The sequence below is a fragment of the Mobula birostris genome, chromosome 2 (assembly GCF_030028105.1).
Source record: "Mobula birostris isolate sMobBir1 chromosome 2, sMobBir1.hap1, whole genome shotgun sequence".
In the NCBI taxonomy this organism is placed as follows: domain Eukaryota; kingdom Metazoa; phylum Chordata; class Chondrichthyes; order Myliobatiformes; family Myliobatidae; genus Mobula; species Mobula birostris.
The window spans coordinates 125,420,135-125,440,927 of NC_092371.1; the positions used below are offsets into that span (position 1 = coordinate 125,420,135).

General features: G+C 42.3%; 1 protein-coding gene across 3 annotated transcripts in view; it reads right to left on the reverse strand.

Annotated features, from left to right (window-relative positions):
• daam2 (dishevelled associated activator of morphogenesis 2) overlaps positions 1-20,793 on the reverse strand; it is a 698,379-nt gene that overhangs the window by 651,485 nt on the left and 26,101 nt on the right. Inside the window, exon 1 of one of the 3 annotated variants that reach the window (XM_072247475.1) lies at positions 19,013-19,031. The exons of the other annotated variants lie outside the window; for them this stretch is intronic. The gene's annotated coding sequence lies outside the window, so the exon portion shown is untranslated. Of the gene's footprint in view, positions 1-19,012; positions 19,032-20,793 lie in introns of those variants that run through there. 3 annotated transcript variants of the gene reach the window in all.

Genomic DNA, 20,793 nt, shown 5'->3' on the forward strand with positions numbered 1-20,793 from the left:
ACTATGGGCCTCACCCACACTGTCCACATCCAAGCCAATATTTCTGCCTTTATCGTATCTGTGGTCCTACCCTCTCCCTACTTATCTTCTTGCTCTTGATGTATGCATAGAAAGCATTATGTTTAATCCTACTTGCCAAGGACTATTCATGGCCCCTTCTGGTTTTCCTAATTCTCTCCTTGAGTACTTATCTGTTTTCTTTATAATCTGTTTGAGTTCTGATCTGTTTTCTGGAGAAGAAGAATTTCAGAGATGGATACTTTGATAATAAATGAAGCTTTGAACCTTCAATCCTCAATCTGATTGATTCTAGCTTCCTAAGCTTTACATATTATTCCTTTTTTATAGAATGAATTCATAACTTCTGTCAACATCCAAGATTCTTTTAGCTTGCCATCCTTGTCCTTCTTTCTTACTGGAACATACCTGTCCTGTATTCTGTGGAGTTGGTCTTTAAACACCCTCCACATGTCAGATGAAGATTTGCTCAGAAACAGCAATTGCCAAATAACTCTCAGTAGATCCTGCCTAACGCTCTCATAATTTGTCCTACTCCAATTTAACACTCTCCCGCATGGTCCATACATATCCTCATCTATGGCTACCTTAAAACTTAAAGAGTTGTGGTCATTGTTCCCTAACTGTTCACCTACTGAAAGGTTGGTCACCTGGCCAGGCTCATTACCTAACACCAGGCCAGTATAGCCCCTCCTCTCATTGGACTATCTACATATTGAACCAGTCTTTGCTTGTAGACTTCAGGAAGGGGAAGTTCAGGGAGCACACACCAGTCCTCATTGAGGGCTTAGAAGTGGACAGGGTGAGCAGTTTTAAGTTCCTGCTTGTCAACACCTCTGAGGTTCTATCCCAGGCCCAGCTTATGGATGTGATTACAAAGAAGGCATGAAGGCACCTATATTTCATTAGGAGTTTGAGCAGAATTGGTATGTCACCAAAGTCACAGGCAAATTTCAACAGATGTACTGTGGAGAGCATTATAACTGCAGCATCATCTGGTATGGAGAGGACTTTGCAGAAAGTTGTAAACTCAGCCAGCTCCATCATAGTTTCCTCAGCATCCAGGGTACCTTTAAAAGGCAGCTTCCTTCATTATGGATAGCCATCATTCAGGACATGCCCTCCTGTCATTGCTACCATCAAAAAGGAGGTACAGGAACTCAAAAACACACAATCAACATTTGCATTACACTGCTGCCACAAAACAGCAAATTTTACTTGAGACATTACTGGTGACAACATCATTGAGAAAACTGAAACTATTAAATGAAACACACAACCATAACACTTACAGAAGAAACATTCGGCAATTAGCCATTTATCCTTTCAGGCATGAATGGAGAATGTTTGAAAGGCATTCAGACAGAGTAAAGGGATACAGACCATGTGCAGGCAGATGAGTAGTCTAAATTTCATCATGGTCAGCACAGACATAGAGGGCTGAAGGCTGCTCTCCAACTCACCATGAGCTCACCAAGACTTGTGACCACAGTCACATGCCCTTCCTGGGAACATGTCTCTGCTGCCACCTTCCAGTAATTTTTTCCCGTTCCCCTTCTCTCTTCTTCAATTTCCCACTCTGGTCCTCCTCATACTTCTTCTCTTCGCCTTATCTGCCTATCACCTCCCCGCTGATGCCCTTTCTGCCATGCTCCTCTCCTATCAGATTCTTTCTCCTCCAGCCCTTTACCTTTCAAACCTATCACCTCCCAGCTTCTTACTTCATTTCTCTTCCCCACCAACCTAACATAATCTATCCCTTTCTAGCTTGTACTCCTTTGCTTCCTCCCACCTTCTTATTCTGGCTTCCTCCCCCTTCTTTTCCAGTCTTCACAATGGGTCTCAGCCCGAAGCGTCGACTGTTTATTCATTTCCATAGATGCTTTCTGATCTGCTGAGTTCCTCCAGAATTACGTGTGTGTGTGTTGCTCTGGATTTCCAGCATCTGCGGGAACTCTTGTGTCTATAATTAAGACTTGGGTTGATTTTCACTGTTTTAACTTTAAAGTCTGATGGAGGTTTAAATGATAGTCCACAATACCAAAGAACTAATTTTATTCCCAGTTACTGATTTTTGACCTTGACTTTTTTTTAAGGAGTTAACTAATGAGAAGACCTTCCTAACCAGCTTTGGCTGTGATTACATTTCTTCCCAGTGTTTGGGCCAGTTACCGTGAGAGCAAGTGGCAAATAGCCAGAGAGGCATGATACTCAGCAGCAGAATTGCTGGGGGAATTCAAAAAGCCAGAAAAGGTTCAAATTCTTATTACCATATCAAACAGCAGTAAAACTACCAGCTATGTTCATACTGACCAAGACCTTTTTTTTCAGAAAATGTAAACAGAATACCAAGGGAAACCACAATGCTTTCAACACTTGTGTGCCTTTAGAATATCCACCAGAGCCCATTGTTCAATCCAATTTAAAACTAATGTTCCTTGTTTGAATGGTAATACTCACTCCGGGAATGTAATACATAGTCAAAAACAAGAATTAAGGTTAGTAGTCAGCCACTTGAGCCTGCTGTTCATAGCTAATCTGACTGTAGACACGAGAGAATGTAGATAGTATAATCCGGAGCAACCAAATGGTCATCTCCCCTCTCTACTCTCAGTCCTGATGCAGGGCTTTGACTTGAAACAGAGGCAATTCTTTTCCCATCATCAGACTCTGCTTGGCTAACTCAGATCCTTCAGCAATTTGTTTACAGATCTGATAGTAACCTTGGTAACATCATTTTGCTTATCAAGAAACTATCTACCTCTGCCAGGAAAATAAGCAAAAATTCCAACTTCTACTACCTTTTCCAGAAGAGAGCTCCCAAGACACTGCACAGAGATGATGTACCTGCATTGCACTGTTCTATATTCTGTGACTTGTGCTCCTCTGGGAGATGAAATGTCACCTCCTCATGATCTTAAATGGCTGATGCATTTGAACTGGTGACCTCTAGAATCTAGGTTATTCCTGTTGAAGAATGATCCTCACCATTTCCACCATTAAAACCTCTCAGGATCGTGTGCTTCAATCAAGTTGCCTCTCAATCTTCTAAACTACAGCAAGTACACATCCAGCTATACCTCATCCCACCCATTCCAGGTACGAGTCTAAGTAATGAGGTGCTGGCAGTCAGAATGATTTTGAGTGCCACTACGTTGTCAGTCATGCTCTGATCCCCTTTGTAGTCTCAGTTAACTCAAGTGCTTGATCTGGGGATTGGAAAACATACAATTGTTCCCAAGAGTATGCCATGCTACTCTAGAAGTGATCATTGGAAGATGCAGAGTAACTATTGGAATTACTCATCCTCATAACACCCCACTTCACCATTAATCCCCTACTTCTATCCCACCCCAGAAATCCATTGTTTCAACACCCTTAGCCTATAACACACTGAGCTCAAATAAGCAAATAACCGATATTGACCAATTATTTAGTCATAGAGTTATACAACATTGAAACAGGCCCTTCAGGCAGGGGAATGCGGTTGAGGAAGATAATAAATCAGCCAAGAGAGAATGGCAGAACACTCGATGGGCCAAATGGCCAGTGTCTTACGGTCTTCATCCATGCTGATGAAGATATATTTGATTCCTTTGATTTATATAGGGGTTATAGGAAGAAGTCAGGAGACTGGGGTTGAGAAAAAAGCCAACTATGTTTGAAGGTCAGAGCAGACTTGATAGATCGGATAGTCTAATTCTGCTCCTATATCTTATGGTTTATGTCTGTCTGAGCTAGTCCCATTTGGCCTATATCTCTGTCAACTTTTCTAGTCCAGGTACTTGTCTTCTTGCTTTTTAAAGCTTGTCATTGTATCCATCTCTACTACTCCCTCTGCCAGCTAATTTGATATATCCACCCTTCTGTATGCAGAAATTATTCCTTATTTAACTGTCAGTTCCTGCTCAGAGATGCTGCCTGACCCGCTGAGTATTCAACATTCTCTGATTCTTGTCTTTGGCCATACGATTGGTTAGCCTGTGACAATCCTTCTCCTCTTTGTACATTTGCCAAAATTTTTCTAGTAAGCCACCCTTAGTTTCATTCACTGATCTAATAAACTGACATAATCTCAAAAGGACAGTACTGATCAGGCAAGCACACACAAAATGCTGGAGGAACTCAGCAAGTCAGGCAGCATCTGTAAAGCAGGATATTCTGGGCTGATACCCTTCACCAGGGCTGAAAAGGAAGGGGGCAGAAGCCAGAATAAGAAGGTGGGGGAGGGAAAGGAGTACAAGCTAGCAGGTGGTAGGTGAAACAAAGTGAGGAAAAAGGTGGGTGTTAGGGGGATGGAGGATGAAGTAACAAGCTGGAAGTGATAGGTGGAAGAGGCAAAGGACTGAAAAAGAAGGAATCTGATAGGTTATGACAGAGAACCATGGAAGAAAGGAAAGAAGGAGGGGCACCAGAGGGAGATAATGGGCAGGTGAAGAGAAGGGGTGAGAGGGAAACCAGAAAAGGGAATGCAAAAAGAGAGAAGAGGTACTACCAGGGGAATAATTACCAGAAGATAGAGAAATTGATATTCATGCCACAATGATAGCAACTATTCAGATGGAATACGAGGCATTGCTCTTCCAACATGAATGAGGCCTCATTGTGGTGGTAGAGAAGGCTGTACTCTGACATGTTTGAATGGGAATAGAAAGTTGAACTGAAATGTGTGGCCACTTGTAAATCCCATCACTAAAGGTGCTTAACAAAGCAGCTCCCCAATCTATGTCGGGTCTCATCAAAATAGAGGAGGCTGAACTGGGAGCACCAGATACTATCAGTGACCCCAAAAGAACTGCAGGTGAAGTGTGCTTCACCTGGAAGGACTCTTCAGGGCCTTGAATGGTGGTGAGGGATGAGATGTAGGGGCAGGGTTATGTGCCAAGAGGGAGATCACTGGGGAGGGATGAGTGAACAATGGAGTCACATGGAGTACAATTGCTGTGGAGAGGAGAGAGTTGAATTTGACCAGCCTTCCCAATGCAATGCTGAGCTCAACTGCTTCAAATAACAATTCTGCTTCTTCTGTTTGTTACTACTCAGAAGCCAAAAATCAAAATAAAAGGGGGTGCTAGAAAACAAGCAAAAAAATCCAAAGTATACTGGAAACATTCATGGCTAAGTACATGCCTAGGAGGAGTATGGAGGGCGATGGTCCAGGTGCAGGTTGATGGGAGTAGACAGTTTAAATAGTTTGGCACAGACTAAATGGGCCAAAGGGCCTGTTTCTGTGCTGTACGTTTCTAAGACTCCGGTTAACTAGTTCTCTTTCCAAAGATGCTGTCTTACCAATAACATTTTCTGACATTTCTAATATCTTTTCTAATATTCTCAGTTTTATTGCTTGAATACAAAAGGTTGTGATGCACCTGAACATCCTGTTTATTAATTAACCTGCTCTTTATGTTTCTGTTGTCTCATCCTCAACGTTTCAAGGTTCTGACAAAAAAAAATCAACCTGAATAATTATTTATGCTTCTTTTCATTCAGCTACTTCCTGATCTGCTGAGTATTTCCAGTATTCCCTCCTATTATTTCAGATTTCCAACATCGACATTGTCGTGCTTTTGTAACATTTCTAGATGACTGTATTAGATATAGAGTTATATGCGGAAACTCACTGATTGGTTGCCCTAAGGTGAATGGGTTCACATGGGCAATGCAACTAAATGCAGGCCTAAATGCCTCTCAAGTAAATCTGAAGTCAGTTCTAACCCAACAAGAAATGCAGCTGTTGAGGTTCATTTATATGCCAGCTCCGACTTAGTGACAGATGGTGTTGCAGAGTGGACAGGTGGAGGAGGGTTTCAGAAGGGGGAACATATTTAAGACATGTTTTGGAATTGGGGTGGGGGAACAGTCAGAAGTGATAGTTAAATACTGTGGCGAACAGAGCAGGTCAGATGCTGAGGTATCCTGCAGTAAGTGACCAAACACTTAACACACCAATGATTTTTCACCATCCACAAGATATGTTAGAAAAGTGATAGAGTGCTCTCATTTGCCAGGACACACTTACAGTGATGGTTAAGAAGTTCGGCATCATCTATAACATAGCAGCCTGCTTCAATGGGGTCTTTCTACTCAGTCTCTGCACTACACATAATGTTTATAGAATGCACTACAGTTATGCACCTCCTAAATCACTCACCTCCACCAAAGTGGACAAGGGTACCAGGCACAACACAAATAGATAAGCTTTATGGTCAGTGCAGACTCAGTGAGTTAAGGAGCCTATTTCCTTGCTATATCTCTCCATGACAATGAGAGTACTTTCCCCAATAGGGCTGCAATGTTACAAGAGTTGGCATACCATCACCTCCTCAAGGGCAATTAAGGATGGGTAATCAATAATGGCCTTGTTATTATTTATTGCTAATTAACACAACTGAAGTCAAAAAGAATCAGAGAGAAATTGAAGCCCAGTCAAACTGGCATGGAAATAGTTCTATCATAGGCACTAGCCTCCTCAGTATCCAGGACATCTTCGAGGAGTGATACCTCAAAAAAGGGGGCATCCATCATTAAGGACCCTCATCACCCAGGACATGCCCCTTCTCAATGCTACCTGTGCAAGAGCCTGAAGGCACACACTCAACAATTCAGGAACAGCTTCTTCCCCTCCGCCACCTGATTTCTGAATAGACATTGAACCTATGAACACTACCTCACTACTTTTTTGCACTACTTATTAAATCTATTTTTTTACATATGAATATATATATATATATACACTTTCTGTAATTGACAGTTTTTATTATAAGGTATTACAATGTACTGCAGCTGCATAACAACAAATTTCATGATATATGCCAGTGATATTAAACTTGATTCTCATTCTATCTGGTTGCTAGAGGAATGTGTTACCAAGTACTAGACCCTCCCCAGTAGAGTTGCAAGTGGGAATCCAACAATGTTACTGGAGATGGTCCGTATCAGTGTGGGTGATATGACACTTCACAGAGCAGCAAAATGATCTGATACCGGGACAGGGTAACAACAGTAACTGAGATTTATATAGCACTGCTTATTTTCTTTCCTACGACCACATTTGAAATACAAATCAAAAATACTGGAAATTCTCAGCAAGTGAAGCATTTTCTGTGAGAGAAAGTCAGAGGTAACCATAACTTTACTTAAAACTGGGCAGTTCTAGGGGTAAGCATGTTAAGAGATGCAGAGTTCATTGCTTACCATTACTTCACTGTATATTGTTTTTTTGTCACAAAGACATAAAGGCCCTATTCAAATACAAGTATAATGTCCTTACAGAATTCATGCAGCATTCACCATTTCTTCCAAGGACCAAAAATCTATATTGGGAATGGTCCGTTCTCCAATAAAAACCATGCTTCCTCCTTATTTACAACCGATGCTTGAGCTAAATAGTGTAATCAAAGTTCCTCTGATAGCACTCCATGTAGATGTGCTCAATGGCAGCAAGAGCTTTAACTGTGATCGACTGGGCCATATCTACTACTTTTGGTAGGCTTTTCCATTCAAGGGTATAGGCACTTCTAAACCAGGCCTTGATATACACAATCAATATATTCTCCACTACACACCAAAAGAAGTTTGTCAAAGTTTTAGCTGACATGGCGAATCTACATAAACTTCTAAGAGAGGCACAGCCATTGCTTTCTTTTTAATGGCACTTGTGTGCTGGACCCAGGAGAGAATCTTTGAGATGACAACACTGAGAAATTTAAAGTTGCTGACCATCTCTGCCTCTGATCCCCCAATGAGTACTGCCTCATGGACCTCCAATTTCCTCCTCCTGCAGTCAATAATCAGCTCCTTGGTCTTGCTAACACTGAGTAAGAAGTTGCTGTGTGGCACCATTCAGCCAGGTCTTCAATTCCCTCCTATATGCCGATTCATCACCAACTTTGATTCAGCCTACTACAGTGGTGTTGCCAGCAAACTTAAATACTGTATGGCATTGGAGCTGCGCTTAGCCTCACAGTCATGAGTATAAAGCAAATACAGCAGAAGGCTAAGAACACAGTTTTGTGGTGCACTTGTGCTGACGGTGATTGTGGAGGAGATGTTGTTGCCAATCCAAAATGACTGGGTGATGCAAGAGAGTAGGTCGAGGTCCTAAAAGTTTATTGATTGGTTTTGAGGAGATGATAGTATTGAAGTAGAAGGGCATATTAACAACAGCAAAGAAATGCACAAGAAAATTAAGGAAATTACTGGAATTAAGAAAACCTCCTCTACAGGATGCATAAGATCAGCAGACAGATCCATACTAACAGATCCAGATAAAGTATGTGAGCAGTGGATTCAGTATATAAAGCAGCTTTTTGAAGATAATAGAGGGGAACCCCCAGATATTAAACACCCTAATTCTGGCCACCTATCACCAAAGAAGGAATAACCAAAGCAATGAAAAGCATGAAACATGGTAAAGCCACTGGACCTGATGACATTTCAGTGGAAATGATACAAGCCCCAGAAGATCTGGGCATAGATGATCTTTTTGAACTGTTTAATGGCATATGTGAGTCTGGTGTATTGCCTGACAATCTCTTGAAATCAGTATTTATAACTCTGCCAAAAATTCCTGGAACTATTGACTGCGAAAATTATAGAACAATCAGTCTTATGAGTCACATAACAAAGATTTTGTTGAGAATTGTTCTGAGTCGAATTAAAAACAAGTTGAGGCCAGAAACTTTTAAAACTGCAATATGGGTTTATTGAGGATAAAGGAACTAGGAACACAATTTTCATACTATGAATGCTTTCATAAAGGGCAATTGAATATCAGAATGATGTCTTTTTATAGTTTAATTGATTTCACTAAAGCATTTGACAAAGTGCAACATGAAAAATTATTCCAAATTCTCGCTAACTAAACATTGACGGAAGGGACCAACAACTGCTTCAAAATTTATATTGGAATCAAATGGCGGCGGTAAAAATTGATGATAATATAAGCAGTTGGACTAAAATTCAAGGAGGAGTTAGACAGGGATGCGTTGCCTCACTGGAATTATTTAATATCTATAGTGAAGTAATTCTCAGAGAAATAGAAGACCGAGATGGAATAAAAATTGGAGGTGTTAACATCAAGAATATAAGATATGCAGACAATACCACCCTAATAGCAAGTGCTGCAGAAGACCTACAAATCCTCCTAGACAAAGTAGTACAAACAAGTGCAGATTTTGGTCTAACCATCAACTGTAAAAAAAGCAAATGTATGGTAATATCAAAACAGCAGCATATTCCCAACTACCAATTGTACATCAGTAGCAAAGAGATTGAACAAAAGAGCAGCTTTAATTACTTTGGTAGTTTTACATCACAAGATGCTAGAAATAAAGTAGAAATAAAAAGAAGAATTGCCGTTGCCAAAACCATCTTCCAAAAAATGAAACCCATTTTTACCAACAGACACATTTCTATGACAACAAGAGTTAGGCTACAAAATGTTACATCTGGTCAATCTTGCTGTATACCTCCGAAACATGGACTATAATACCAGAACTCCAAAGAAACTTAGAAGCAACAGAAATGTGGTTTCTTAGAAGAATGCTGAAAATAACATATCATCATCATGGCTTGGCTTTGCGAATGAAGATTTAGGAAGGGGGCTGCCCACGTCTTCTGCAGGCCCACTGGTGGCTGACGAGGCCGATACGGGCCAGGCAGGTCCGGCCACAGCGGCTGCAAGGGAAATTCTGTTCTGGTTTTGGTGCTGCTGTTTCACGGTTCTTCCTCCTTCTCCTTTTGTCCTCAATGCCAGCCCCGCATGCGTTCTCAAATGGTGTGGCGCCAGGCCTCACGATCGGAGGCTAGATTAGACCACTAGATGGTCAATGTGACAGTCACCAAGGGATTTCTTCAGAGAGTCCTTGTACCTCTTCTTCGATGCCCTTCTGTCATGGTGGCCAGTGGAGAGTTTGCCATACAGCACAGTCTTGGGCAGGAGATGATGCTCCATCCTGGAGACACGCCCTGCCCAGCGCAGCTGCATCTTCAACAGCATGGCCTCAATGCTGGTGACCTCTGCCTCCTATCATATAGATTAGATTAGATTCAACTTTATTGTCATTGTGCCGAGTACAGATACAAAGCCAATGAAATGCAGTTAGCATCTAACCAGAAATGCAAAGAATAGTGTTATTTACAAAATAACTGCGAATAAAAAGTAAGTGCTACAGCATACAAATATATAAGTACTGAGACAGTACAATATGGGTGCAATACTGCTTAGCGCTGTGATGTGAGGTTCAGCAGTGTCACAGCCTCAGGGAAGAAGCTCTTCCTGTGCCTGCTGGTGCGGGAGCGGAGGCTCCTCTAGCACCTACCGGATTGGAGGAGAGTAAATAGTCCATGGATAGGGTGAGATGCATCCTTGATAATGTTTTTCGCCCTGCCGAGGCAGAGATATGGTAGATGCTCTCAATGGTGGGCAATTGGGTGTCAATAATCCGCTGGGCAGATTTCACCACATGCTGGAGTACTTTGCGGTCCAATATGGGACAATTGCCATATCACATTGAGATGCAGTTGGTGCGTATGCTCTCAATGGTACAGCAGTAAAAGTCCGTCAGTATCCTGGGACAGAGGTGAGCTTTCTTGATGCTCCGCAGGAAATAAAGGCACTGTTGTGCTTTTTTGATCAGGATGACAGAGTTCAGGGACCAGGTGAGATCATTGGAAATGTGGACACCAAGGAATTTGAAGCTTGATACAAACTCCACTACAGCTCCGTTGATGTAGATGGGGATGTGAGTGTGGCTCCTAGCATGCCTGAAGTCCATAATCATCTCCTTGGTCTTCTGGGTGTTAAGGGCCAGGTTGTTGTCTTCACACCACGCGGCCAGGTGCTGGACCTCGTCCCTGTAGGCTGTCTGTGAACTTGATTATGGCGTTAGAACCATGTACAGGAACGCAGTCATAGGTGAAAAGGGAGTACAGAAGAGGGCTCAGCCCACAGCCTTGAGGCACACCGGTGTTCAGGGTGAGAGTGGAGGAGGAGAGGTTGTCTAACTTAACTGATTGGGGTCTGTTAGTCAGAAAGTCCAAGGTCCAATTGCAGAGGGATGAGCTGATACCAAGCTGACGAAGTTTGGCAATCAGCTTGGAGGGGATCACAGCATTGAATGCTGAACTAAAGTCAATGAACAGCATTCTGACGTAAGAGTTGGGGCTGTCCAGGTGGGTCAGGGCAGAGTGAACTGCTGTGGGGATGGTGTCCTCTGTTGACTGTTGGTGCAACAGTCAAATTGATGGGGGTCCAGAGTAGTGGGCAGACAGGATTTCAGATGTGATAGAACCATTCTCTCAAAGCACTTTGCAATGATGGGGGTGAGTGCCACTGGGCGGAAGTCATTCAGGCCCCCGACAGTGGAATGCTTTGGCACTGGCACGATGGTGATGATCTTGAAGCTTGTGGGGACAACTGCCTGGGCCAGGGACAGATCAAAAATGTCCATGAAGACCCCAGCCAGCTGCCTTGCACAGACTGAGCACACGGCCAGGTATTCCATCTGGACCAGCTGCCTTCCGTACATTCACCCTGCTCAGGGTGGCGTAAACGTCAGAGGTGGAAAGTGAGAGGGGCAGTTCACCAGGTGGGAGATCTGCTTTGAGGGTGACCTCCTTGTTCTCTTGGTCAAAGCGAGCATAGAAGTAATTGGGCTCATCAGGGAGGGAAGCAGAGCTGGAAGGGGGCACAGTGCTAGGAGGTTTGAAGTCTGTAATGACCTGTATGCCATGCCACATGCACCGGGGGTCCGAGGAGTTAAAATGCTCCTCGATTCTCTGTTTGTATATGTGTTTAGCCTGAGAGTTTCCACTCGTCAGGTTGGCCCTGGCTGAGCTGTAAGCCTCCCGGTCTTCAGACTTGAAGGCTGAATCTCTGGCTTTGAGCAGGAGGCGAACTTCTCTGTTCATCCATGGTTTCTGATTGGGGAAACTAGAGATAGGGTAACTAATGAGACAGTACTCCAACGTTCCCATACAAAAAGAACTTCAATGAGAACATTAAATGAGAGGAAACTTAAATTCCTGGGCCATGTCATCAGAAAGGGAGAAAAAGGATGCCCTACATTACAAGGCCATATGCCTAGGAAATGCGGAAGAGGAAGGCAAAGAAGAAAATATATGGACACTGTGAAAGAACTAACAGATCTAAGTGTGCGAGATATCATTGACGCTGCAAGGGATCGTTCGATGTGGAATGCCATGATCGCCCAAGCGTGTAACGCGCAAGGCGCATGAAGAAGAAGATAGTATTGAATGCAGGGCTGTAGTCAATGAAGAGCATCCTAATGTATTCGGCTTCACTGTCCAGATGTTCCAGGGTTGAGTGAAGAGCCAATGAAATGGTACATGCTGTGGATCTGTTGTGGTGGTAGGAAAACTGCAGTGGATTCAAGTCGCTTCTCAAAAGGAGTTGATATGTTTCATCACCAGCCTCCCAAAGCACTTCATCACACTTGACGTAAGTGCTATGAATGATAGTCATTGAGGCAGATTACCATGTTCTTCTTAGGCACCAGTATAATTGAATTAAGTCTGCTTGAAGCAGGTGCATACCCCAGACTACCAAAGCCAGAGGTTAAAGATATCAGCGATCAATACAGGTCTTTAGTACTCGGCCAGGTCCTCTGTCTGGACTAGATGCTTTCCGTGAGTCCATCCTCCTGAAGGATAGTATCCACATCGGCCTCAAAAGAAATCACAGGTTCATTGGTGGCTATGGGAGTTCGTGAACGTGCCTCCATGTTTTGTCAGTCAAAGGGAGCATAAAAGGCATTGAGCTCACCTGGGAGCAAGACCCTGTTGTCACCTATGTCACTTTGCAAGAGATAATAGTATTCAAGCCCAGCTACAGCTGTTGAGTACCCTCCAAGGATGCAAGTTTGGTCCAGATTTGCTACTTCGCATGTGAGATGGTTTTTCAGAGGTTATACTGACCTCTCGTATTTTTCTTGATCACCAGGCCTGAACACCATTATTTGGCCTTCAGCAGATTGCAGTCCCTTGGTTCATCCAGAGCTTCTGGTTGGGTTCGCAAGACTCTGAATGGTTTTGTAGGGACACACTCACCTAAGACTGTTTTTATAAAGTCCATGACAACTGAGGAGTATTCATTCAGATCTTCTGATGAGGTCTTGAACACAGCCCGATCCACTGACTCGAAGCAATCCCTTTGTCACTTCTCATCGTCCTGGGACCACCTCTTTGTTGTCCTTACCTCTGGAGTCTTGCTCTTTAGCCTTTTCCTGTATGCAGGTTGGAGGAGGATAGCCTGTCTTTAATGATAACATCCTGTACCCTGCAAGTCAGAGACCTCAGGTTTCCCACAATCCTTATAACTCTCTTTACACTATCTCAGGGATCATTCATTTCCACTTATATCATTATCCCTGAATGCTGGGGTATCAATAAGGACTAAAAGATTTAAAATAAGGCTACTACACCTGTGAGTGTTTTGCTAATCAGGAATATTATGTTTAAATGTTTTACCTATGTTGAGTACTTTGAGTAGATCTGTTATCTCAATCCAAGGAGTTAATCGGAGCTCTACGTTCTTTGAGCTCTTCCCTTACCCAACATCTTGGTAATTCATTTATGGCTTAAATATTCTAATTGGGATTTTGGTTTGTGCAAAATGATTGGAATGTGCTCTACATGCAGCATTGTGTGCATCTGTGTAGTTCTAGTTGCCACATAATGGGAAGGATGTAATTGGACTAGGGAAGGTGCAGGGGACGTTCATCAAGATGCAGGACTTTCATTATGGGGAGAGGCTGGATAGGCTGGATTTGTTTAATCAGCAGCGATGGAAGCTCAGGGGTGACCTGATAGAAGTATATAAAATTATGAGAGGCATAGATAAGACAGAGATATTTTCCCTCATGGCAGAGGTATTAAAAACAAAAGGGCACAGGTTTAAGATGAAATGAGAGTTTAAAAGTCATCTGAGGGATAGTTTTTTTTAAAGAAAGCAACTAGAGTGTTTGATATCTGGAACGCACTGTAAGAAGTGGTAATGGAATCAGATATACAATATATAGATTTAAACAAACCCTTGAAATAATTGCAACAAAGACCAATATGCAATGAGGCACTTAAGCCGGGGTTCCCAACCTTTTTTATGCCATGGACTCCTAGTGTTAACCGAGCGGCCCATGAACTACAGGTTGAGAACACCTGACTTAAACAAACACTTAAATAGGCAAAACATAAAAGGATATGTATGGTCCTAAAGCTAACAAATAGGGTTAGTATAGATCGTTAAAGATACTGGCATGGACATGATAGGCTGAAAGATCCATTGCTGTGCTGTTCAACTCTATGTCTGTACAAGAACAGAAGCTTCCCCTCAGTGCAGCTTTACATATCTGATTTAGTTGTAGATTTTCCATGCTAAGATGAATCAGCATATAGGAGGGAGATGAAAATCTGGCCAAATGGTGCCACAACACCAATCTCCCACTCAACATCTGCAAAACCAAAGACCTAAATATTGGCTACAGGAGGAGGAATCCAGAAGTGCACAAGCCAGTTCTCATTAGGGAATTGGAGGTGAAGAGGGTCAGTAACGTTATATTCTTGGCATTACCATATCAGTGAATTCATCGTCAGACCAGCACATAAGTAATGTCACAAAGAAGGCTCGGCAGCGCCTCTGCTTTGTTAGAATCTGGGTAGACTTTGAATAAAATCTAAAACTTCTAAAGGTGTACAGTGGAGAGCATCCTGAATGGTTGCATCATGACCTGGTATACAGACTGTAATGCTCAGGTTCAAAAGAGGCTGAACTGGGCTGTAGACTCAGCCAACTCCATCATGGGCACAACCTTCCCCATCATTAAGGACATCTTCAAGAGACACTGCTTCAAAAAGGAGGCATTCATCATTAAAGACCCTCACCATCTGGGACATGCCCTTTTCCTATTAATACCATCAGGAAGGATTCAAAATCAGGGAGGAGCCTGATGTTGCACACTCAACGTTTCAGTAACAGCTTCTTTCCCACCACCATGACATTTCTGAACAGTCCATGGCCACAAAACAACAAATTTCATTATATACTATATGTCAGTGACAATAAAGCTGATCCAGATTCTGATTCCTCGCTGGCTTCCCAAACACAAGTTGCAGGATATTAAAGGTCCTCTGTGACTTCTAATCGGAACATGTAGTATGGTTGGCTGAGATGGGCAAGTGAGCAATTCGCTCCTCCGGTGTCAAAAGTGTACATTGGCACGGGCGCCAAGAGAAAGAATTATACAGCTGCATGAACGTTCTGGTGTTGGGTGACTCAATATGGACATATTATTGAACCCTGCATTAACTCCACTGGCACCCACCCGGCAGTGGCTGCCTCATTCTTCACAGCCTTCTCCTTGATCTCGACAGTTATTTTGGCTGCTTTCACCTGCAGCACTTAGTTACACACCAAATGCAAATGATTAAGCTGTGGATCTTTTTTTTTATTTTTGGCCTCACCATTGTTTAACCATCATGCTTCATTTGCGAAAAAAATGCAAACCAATGTTTTAAAATTCCTAAGCTTGCCAAGCTGTATTAGGTCATCTCTTCCTTTCAAGGTAGCGTGTGGCAATGTAATCTCTAGTGCCTTTTCTGCCATACAATGAGATCCATTACTCAACTCTACATCCTCAACTTCTTCCACGCTGCTTTGCACATCTGGTTAATACATCTATGAAACTCAATGATTTAATATTAACGACAGTTGCTTTCCCAAAGTCAGGTTAATTGAGGAAGTAAATTTTCCTAGTCAGATTAAATGAGTTTGGGGCACAGATGAGACATGATATAATCCAGCCACTCCCAATCTTTTATCTAGAACCTTCTAGTAGTTGGCATAGGGAACTGGGGAGACACCAAAGATTATAGGAGGGTCTGTGAGGCTCTAATAATATTGACGTAATTTAGTTAGAAAGTGCATACAGTAAAAATAAATACAGAACATACAGTGTGTACTTGGCACTTTAGCTACCCAGGCTGCAGGGATGATAATGGCTCCCAAAGTACCTTCAGCTCCTTAAAAGAAGCCTATATTTCATTTATTTTTAGTTCCAATATTTTCTTATAAAATAGGGAGCCATTCAGCCTATCAAGTCTATACTGACTCTGTGAGCAATCCATTCCCCTATATATTACCCTGTAACCCTATTCACTTTCATATACCTGCCAACTCCTACCCACCTGCGCTCAGGGTCAGTGCCTTTTACACGTTTGATGTATATGCCTCATCTACTTCCTCTGGTAGCTCATTCCATTTACTGGCTCTGTCTGGGTGAAAAAGTTTCCCCTTAGCGTCTCTCCCATTAAACTTATACTCACTAGTTCTTAATTCCCCAGCAGACTTTTCTGTTCTTGGCCATTGGCACTTCCATACCAGGCCGTGATACTCTCCACTGTGCATCTTTTGAAGCTTGCCAAAGTTTTAGATGATATACCAAATCAACACAAATTCTAAGAAAGCAGAGGTGCTGTTACTGAAAAATGTTTAACACTTTTTTTTCTCTATTCTTGGAGGTCGTCTGACCCTCTTAAGGGTTCCCGGCAATTTCTGTTTGTATTTTACATTTCACTCCAGGTCTGCAGCAATATGTGCTATAAAATCACCATCATCCACAATGTCACATTTCCATTCCCAGGACTTTCCACATCAGTTACCCACAGCTACAGCTGCCAAAACCCTAACTTAAACAGAAGCCGTTTTGTTGAGTCTCTTGTACCTCTGGGACTGGACCAAGGTTACAAAGACTCAATTCATTTGTGATTAAATTTTTTAATGTTTTTATAAAAATATTTTCCCAGCTTCCTTTCTTTGGGCTGGCTCCATACCAACGTCTCCAGAGGTAAGATGCATTACACAAAGCTTGCCTCTGTACCACTGCTTGTTATATACAGAGTGGATATATTAAATGCTGATACGCTAGCCCACACAAACAGCCCACATATATCACATTGGAGCAGAAGGTGCACTTCTGTACAAGTCACTTCCCTCTTCTGAGGACTTCAATTTTAGGAAAACACTTTCCTGGACTAAAAGCATATTTAACTTCTATCTTTCAAGTATCAGGTGAATGACCAAAAAAAACTACCTCAAGTTGTTCAACTTATTTTGTTCCATTAATAACGTTCAACTTTATAATTTATCTGGATTGTAGGAGATTGAGGTGAGTAGATAAGATCATGAGGGGATTCTAACAATAAGAGGGCATAGGCTTAAGATCAGAGGTAAGAGATTTAAAAAGGACACCAAGGGCAGCTTTTTCAAAGGGTGTAACGTATTTACGTATTTGGAATGAGCTACCAGAAATAGTGGTTGAGGTGGGTACATTAGCAACAATTAAAATCCATCTAGATAAATCTACGGATAGGAGAGGATTTGATGGCCATGGATGAAATGAGGACAGACTTGATTAGCTCATAGATAACACTGTTGGCATGGACAAGCTGAAGGATTTCCATGTCACATGACTAATTTAGTTGCTTCAAAACGAACAATGTAGGAATTATGTTAATACAGACATAAATAGCTTCTTTGAAAAATGTGAAATTCTATCAAAGCCAATTTTATGCGCCATACATGCCAGTGCATAAGTGACATCAGTGTGCAAGTCGCCCATTCCCACATCTTTCCTTAAATGACTCCCCCAAAAAATAATCCCAAAAGAGATGTGCTTGTTTTCACAGTAGGTCATTTAGCTTCTTGAGCCTTTCCACTATTGAGACTAGATTCCTATGATCTGCATCTTAACTGCACCCCGAAAAAAAATCTATTGAATCTCAGCTAGCAACTTTGCAAATGACATAACCTCAATAGGATTCTACACCCCTCCACCCTCCAAAGAGAGAGACCTACATTTCCACAACTCTTTATGTGAAGAAATGCTTCATGATATGAGCACCTCAATAGACTGATGTTAAACTTTAATGCTGTACCATGGGCTCAATTAAGAGGAAAATAAAACCACAAGACATAGGAGCAGAATTAAGCCATTTGGCCCATCGAGTCTGCCCCGCCATTCAATTGTGGCTGACCCTTTCTTTTCTCCTCCTCAACCCCATTTCCCAGCCTTCTCCCCGTAACCTTTGATGCCATGTCCAATCAAGAACCTGTCAAGCTCTGCCTTAAATACACCCAACGACCTGGCCTCCACATCTCTGTTTTGAATGGATGCCCCTCTATCCTGAGGCTGTGCCTTCTTGTCCTATACTCTCCAAGCATGGGAAACATCCTTTTCACATCTACTCTGTCTAGGCCTTTCAATATTCGAAGGGTTTCAATGAGATCCCCCTTTATCCTTCTAAATTCCAGCGAGTACAGAACCAAGTTCCATCAAACATTCCTCGTATGATAACCCTTTCTATTAAATAAAATAGAATAAAGTACTGCTGTTCTCCACCTATTCAATCAATGCTTTAATATTTTGAGCACTGGAATTACATAGTGATTTACCCTGCATTCCTTGCTTTATAGGTTGAATAAACGAAGCATATACTGTACTTAAAAATCAAAAACGACAGAGGAAAAACTAAGCACTGATATTCATTTATCAACTTAATGAGGCGTTGCGTTGAAAGATTTCTGGCTGGCAATCTTGCCTTTCTTGCTTAGTAAACATTCAGATGTGACCTCATCTGAAATTGTTAAACTACTGTGTGGGTTTTTATTTAAAAAAAACAAAATCAAGTAACAAAGGTGCAAGTTCAAGACCCGTATCATGAGGACGTCAGCAAGAAATAAATGAATGGAAAAAAACATGATAAGGTAACTCAGGAAATGCTGATTAGATGTGGTAATTTATGAATTGAACGCTGAATGGTATGTGTCCCAGTTATGAGGAGTACTGGGAGTTGAGTGGTGGTTCATTGGGAACAGCAGAGCATAACAATAAAGAGCAGGAGTAACCACACAAGATGCCTGAGGAACTCAGCAGATCATCTGTGGAGGGAAATGGGCAGTCAACTTTTTGGGCCTGACCTTCCATGAGTTCAGATGAAGGGTTTCAACCCGAAGTGTTGATAATTGATTTCTCTTTATAGACTCTGCCTGATCCACTGATTTCCTCCATCATCTTGTGTGTTGCTCCAGATTCTGGCATCTGCAGTCTCTTGTATCTCTAAGTAAAAACAAGAGTTGGTCACCATGGCTTCTCCAGCCTGTTCCAACATTTGATAAGATCTGGACTGACCATGGCTGTAGCTCTACTTTCCTGCCCATTTCCCTGGATTTCTGCACAGAATCTACCACAACCATGATATTCTCTCTCTCTCACTCGCTCGCTGAGATAGACAAATCTGAAGATTCGCATCCCTCAGAGAAGAGATTCCTCTTCATTTCTATCTTTTATGGGCAGCCTCTTACCCTGAAATCATGCTCCTTCATAGTCCTCTGCACCCTATTAGACAAAACACACTCTCATCATCTATCTCTCAGACTGTTTCAGAATTTCATGTTTCATTGCTATCACCCCTTAAAATCTCCAATGAATCTTTCTTCCTGTAACAAGCCCTAGATCCCAGCATTCATTTCTGCACTGACTCTAGAGCTTGGACATCTCTAGTTAAACTCGCCTAAAACAATGTGTAATATTCCAGGTGCAACCTAACCATTGCCTTGTATAGTTGTAACAATACAACTGCACTTTTATACTTCATTCCTGTAATAATGGGTGGCATTCCATGTGCTTGCAGCAACAGCCCACTAGCGCAGGAGTTCCCAGCCTGGAGTCCACTGACCCCGCAGTTAATGATAGAGGTCCATGACATTTAAAGAGTTTGGGAGCCCCTGCTCTAGCAAATTGTTTGTTGCTTCAATCTCCTGTGCCTCCTCTATGATTCCATTTGCCTTCCTGGCTACCTGCTGTACCTAAATGCTGTCTGCTATCTGACCCTGTGTTTCATTAAGGAAATCATGGGATTACGAGATTAGAACAGAAAAGTGGTGGTGAGGTACACTAAAAGTTATGATTTTATTGTGCTTAGCCTTCTGTTCTATTCTCTCTAGACTCATGACCGCGTGACTAAGCACAGTTCAAACACCATCTATAAATTTGCCAGTGACACCGCTGTTGCTGGCAGAATTTCAGTTGACAACAAGATGGAGTTCTGGAGTGAGGTAGAATGGCTGGTTGAAAGGTGTGTCAACAACAACAACAACAACAACCTTGCACGCAATGTCAGCAAGACCAATGAACTGATTGCGGAATTCAGGAAGGGGAAGTCCAGATTCAAGTTCCTGGGTGTCCACATCTCACAGGATCTATCATAAAGAAGGCACACCAGCAGCTATACTCCATTAGGACCCTGAGGAGATTTGGGAGTCACCAAAGAGTCTAGCAAGTTTCTATAGAAGGACCGTGAAGTGCATTCTAACTGATTGCATCACCACCTGGTATGGAGGCTCGAAAACACAAATTCAAAAGAGGCTGCAGAGGACTGTAGACTCACTCAGCTCCATCATGGGCACCAGACTCCCTGCTATTGAGGAAATCTTCAAAAGGCAGTACCTCAAGAAAGAGTCATCCATCATTAAGGACCCTCATCATCCACTACATACCCTCGTCTCATTACTGCCACGAGGAAGGAGATACAGGAGCCTAAAGACACCAACTCAGTGTTTTAGGTACAGCTTCTACCCCTCTGCTGCTACAAAGCAACACATTTTATGATGTTTGTCAGAGATAAACCTGATTCTGATTCTGATTCTGAATGGCAGGTCAACTACAAAGTGCTGAATGACATACTCCAGCTTTCTAGTTC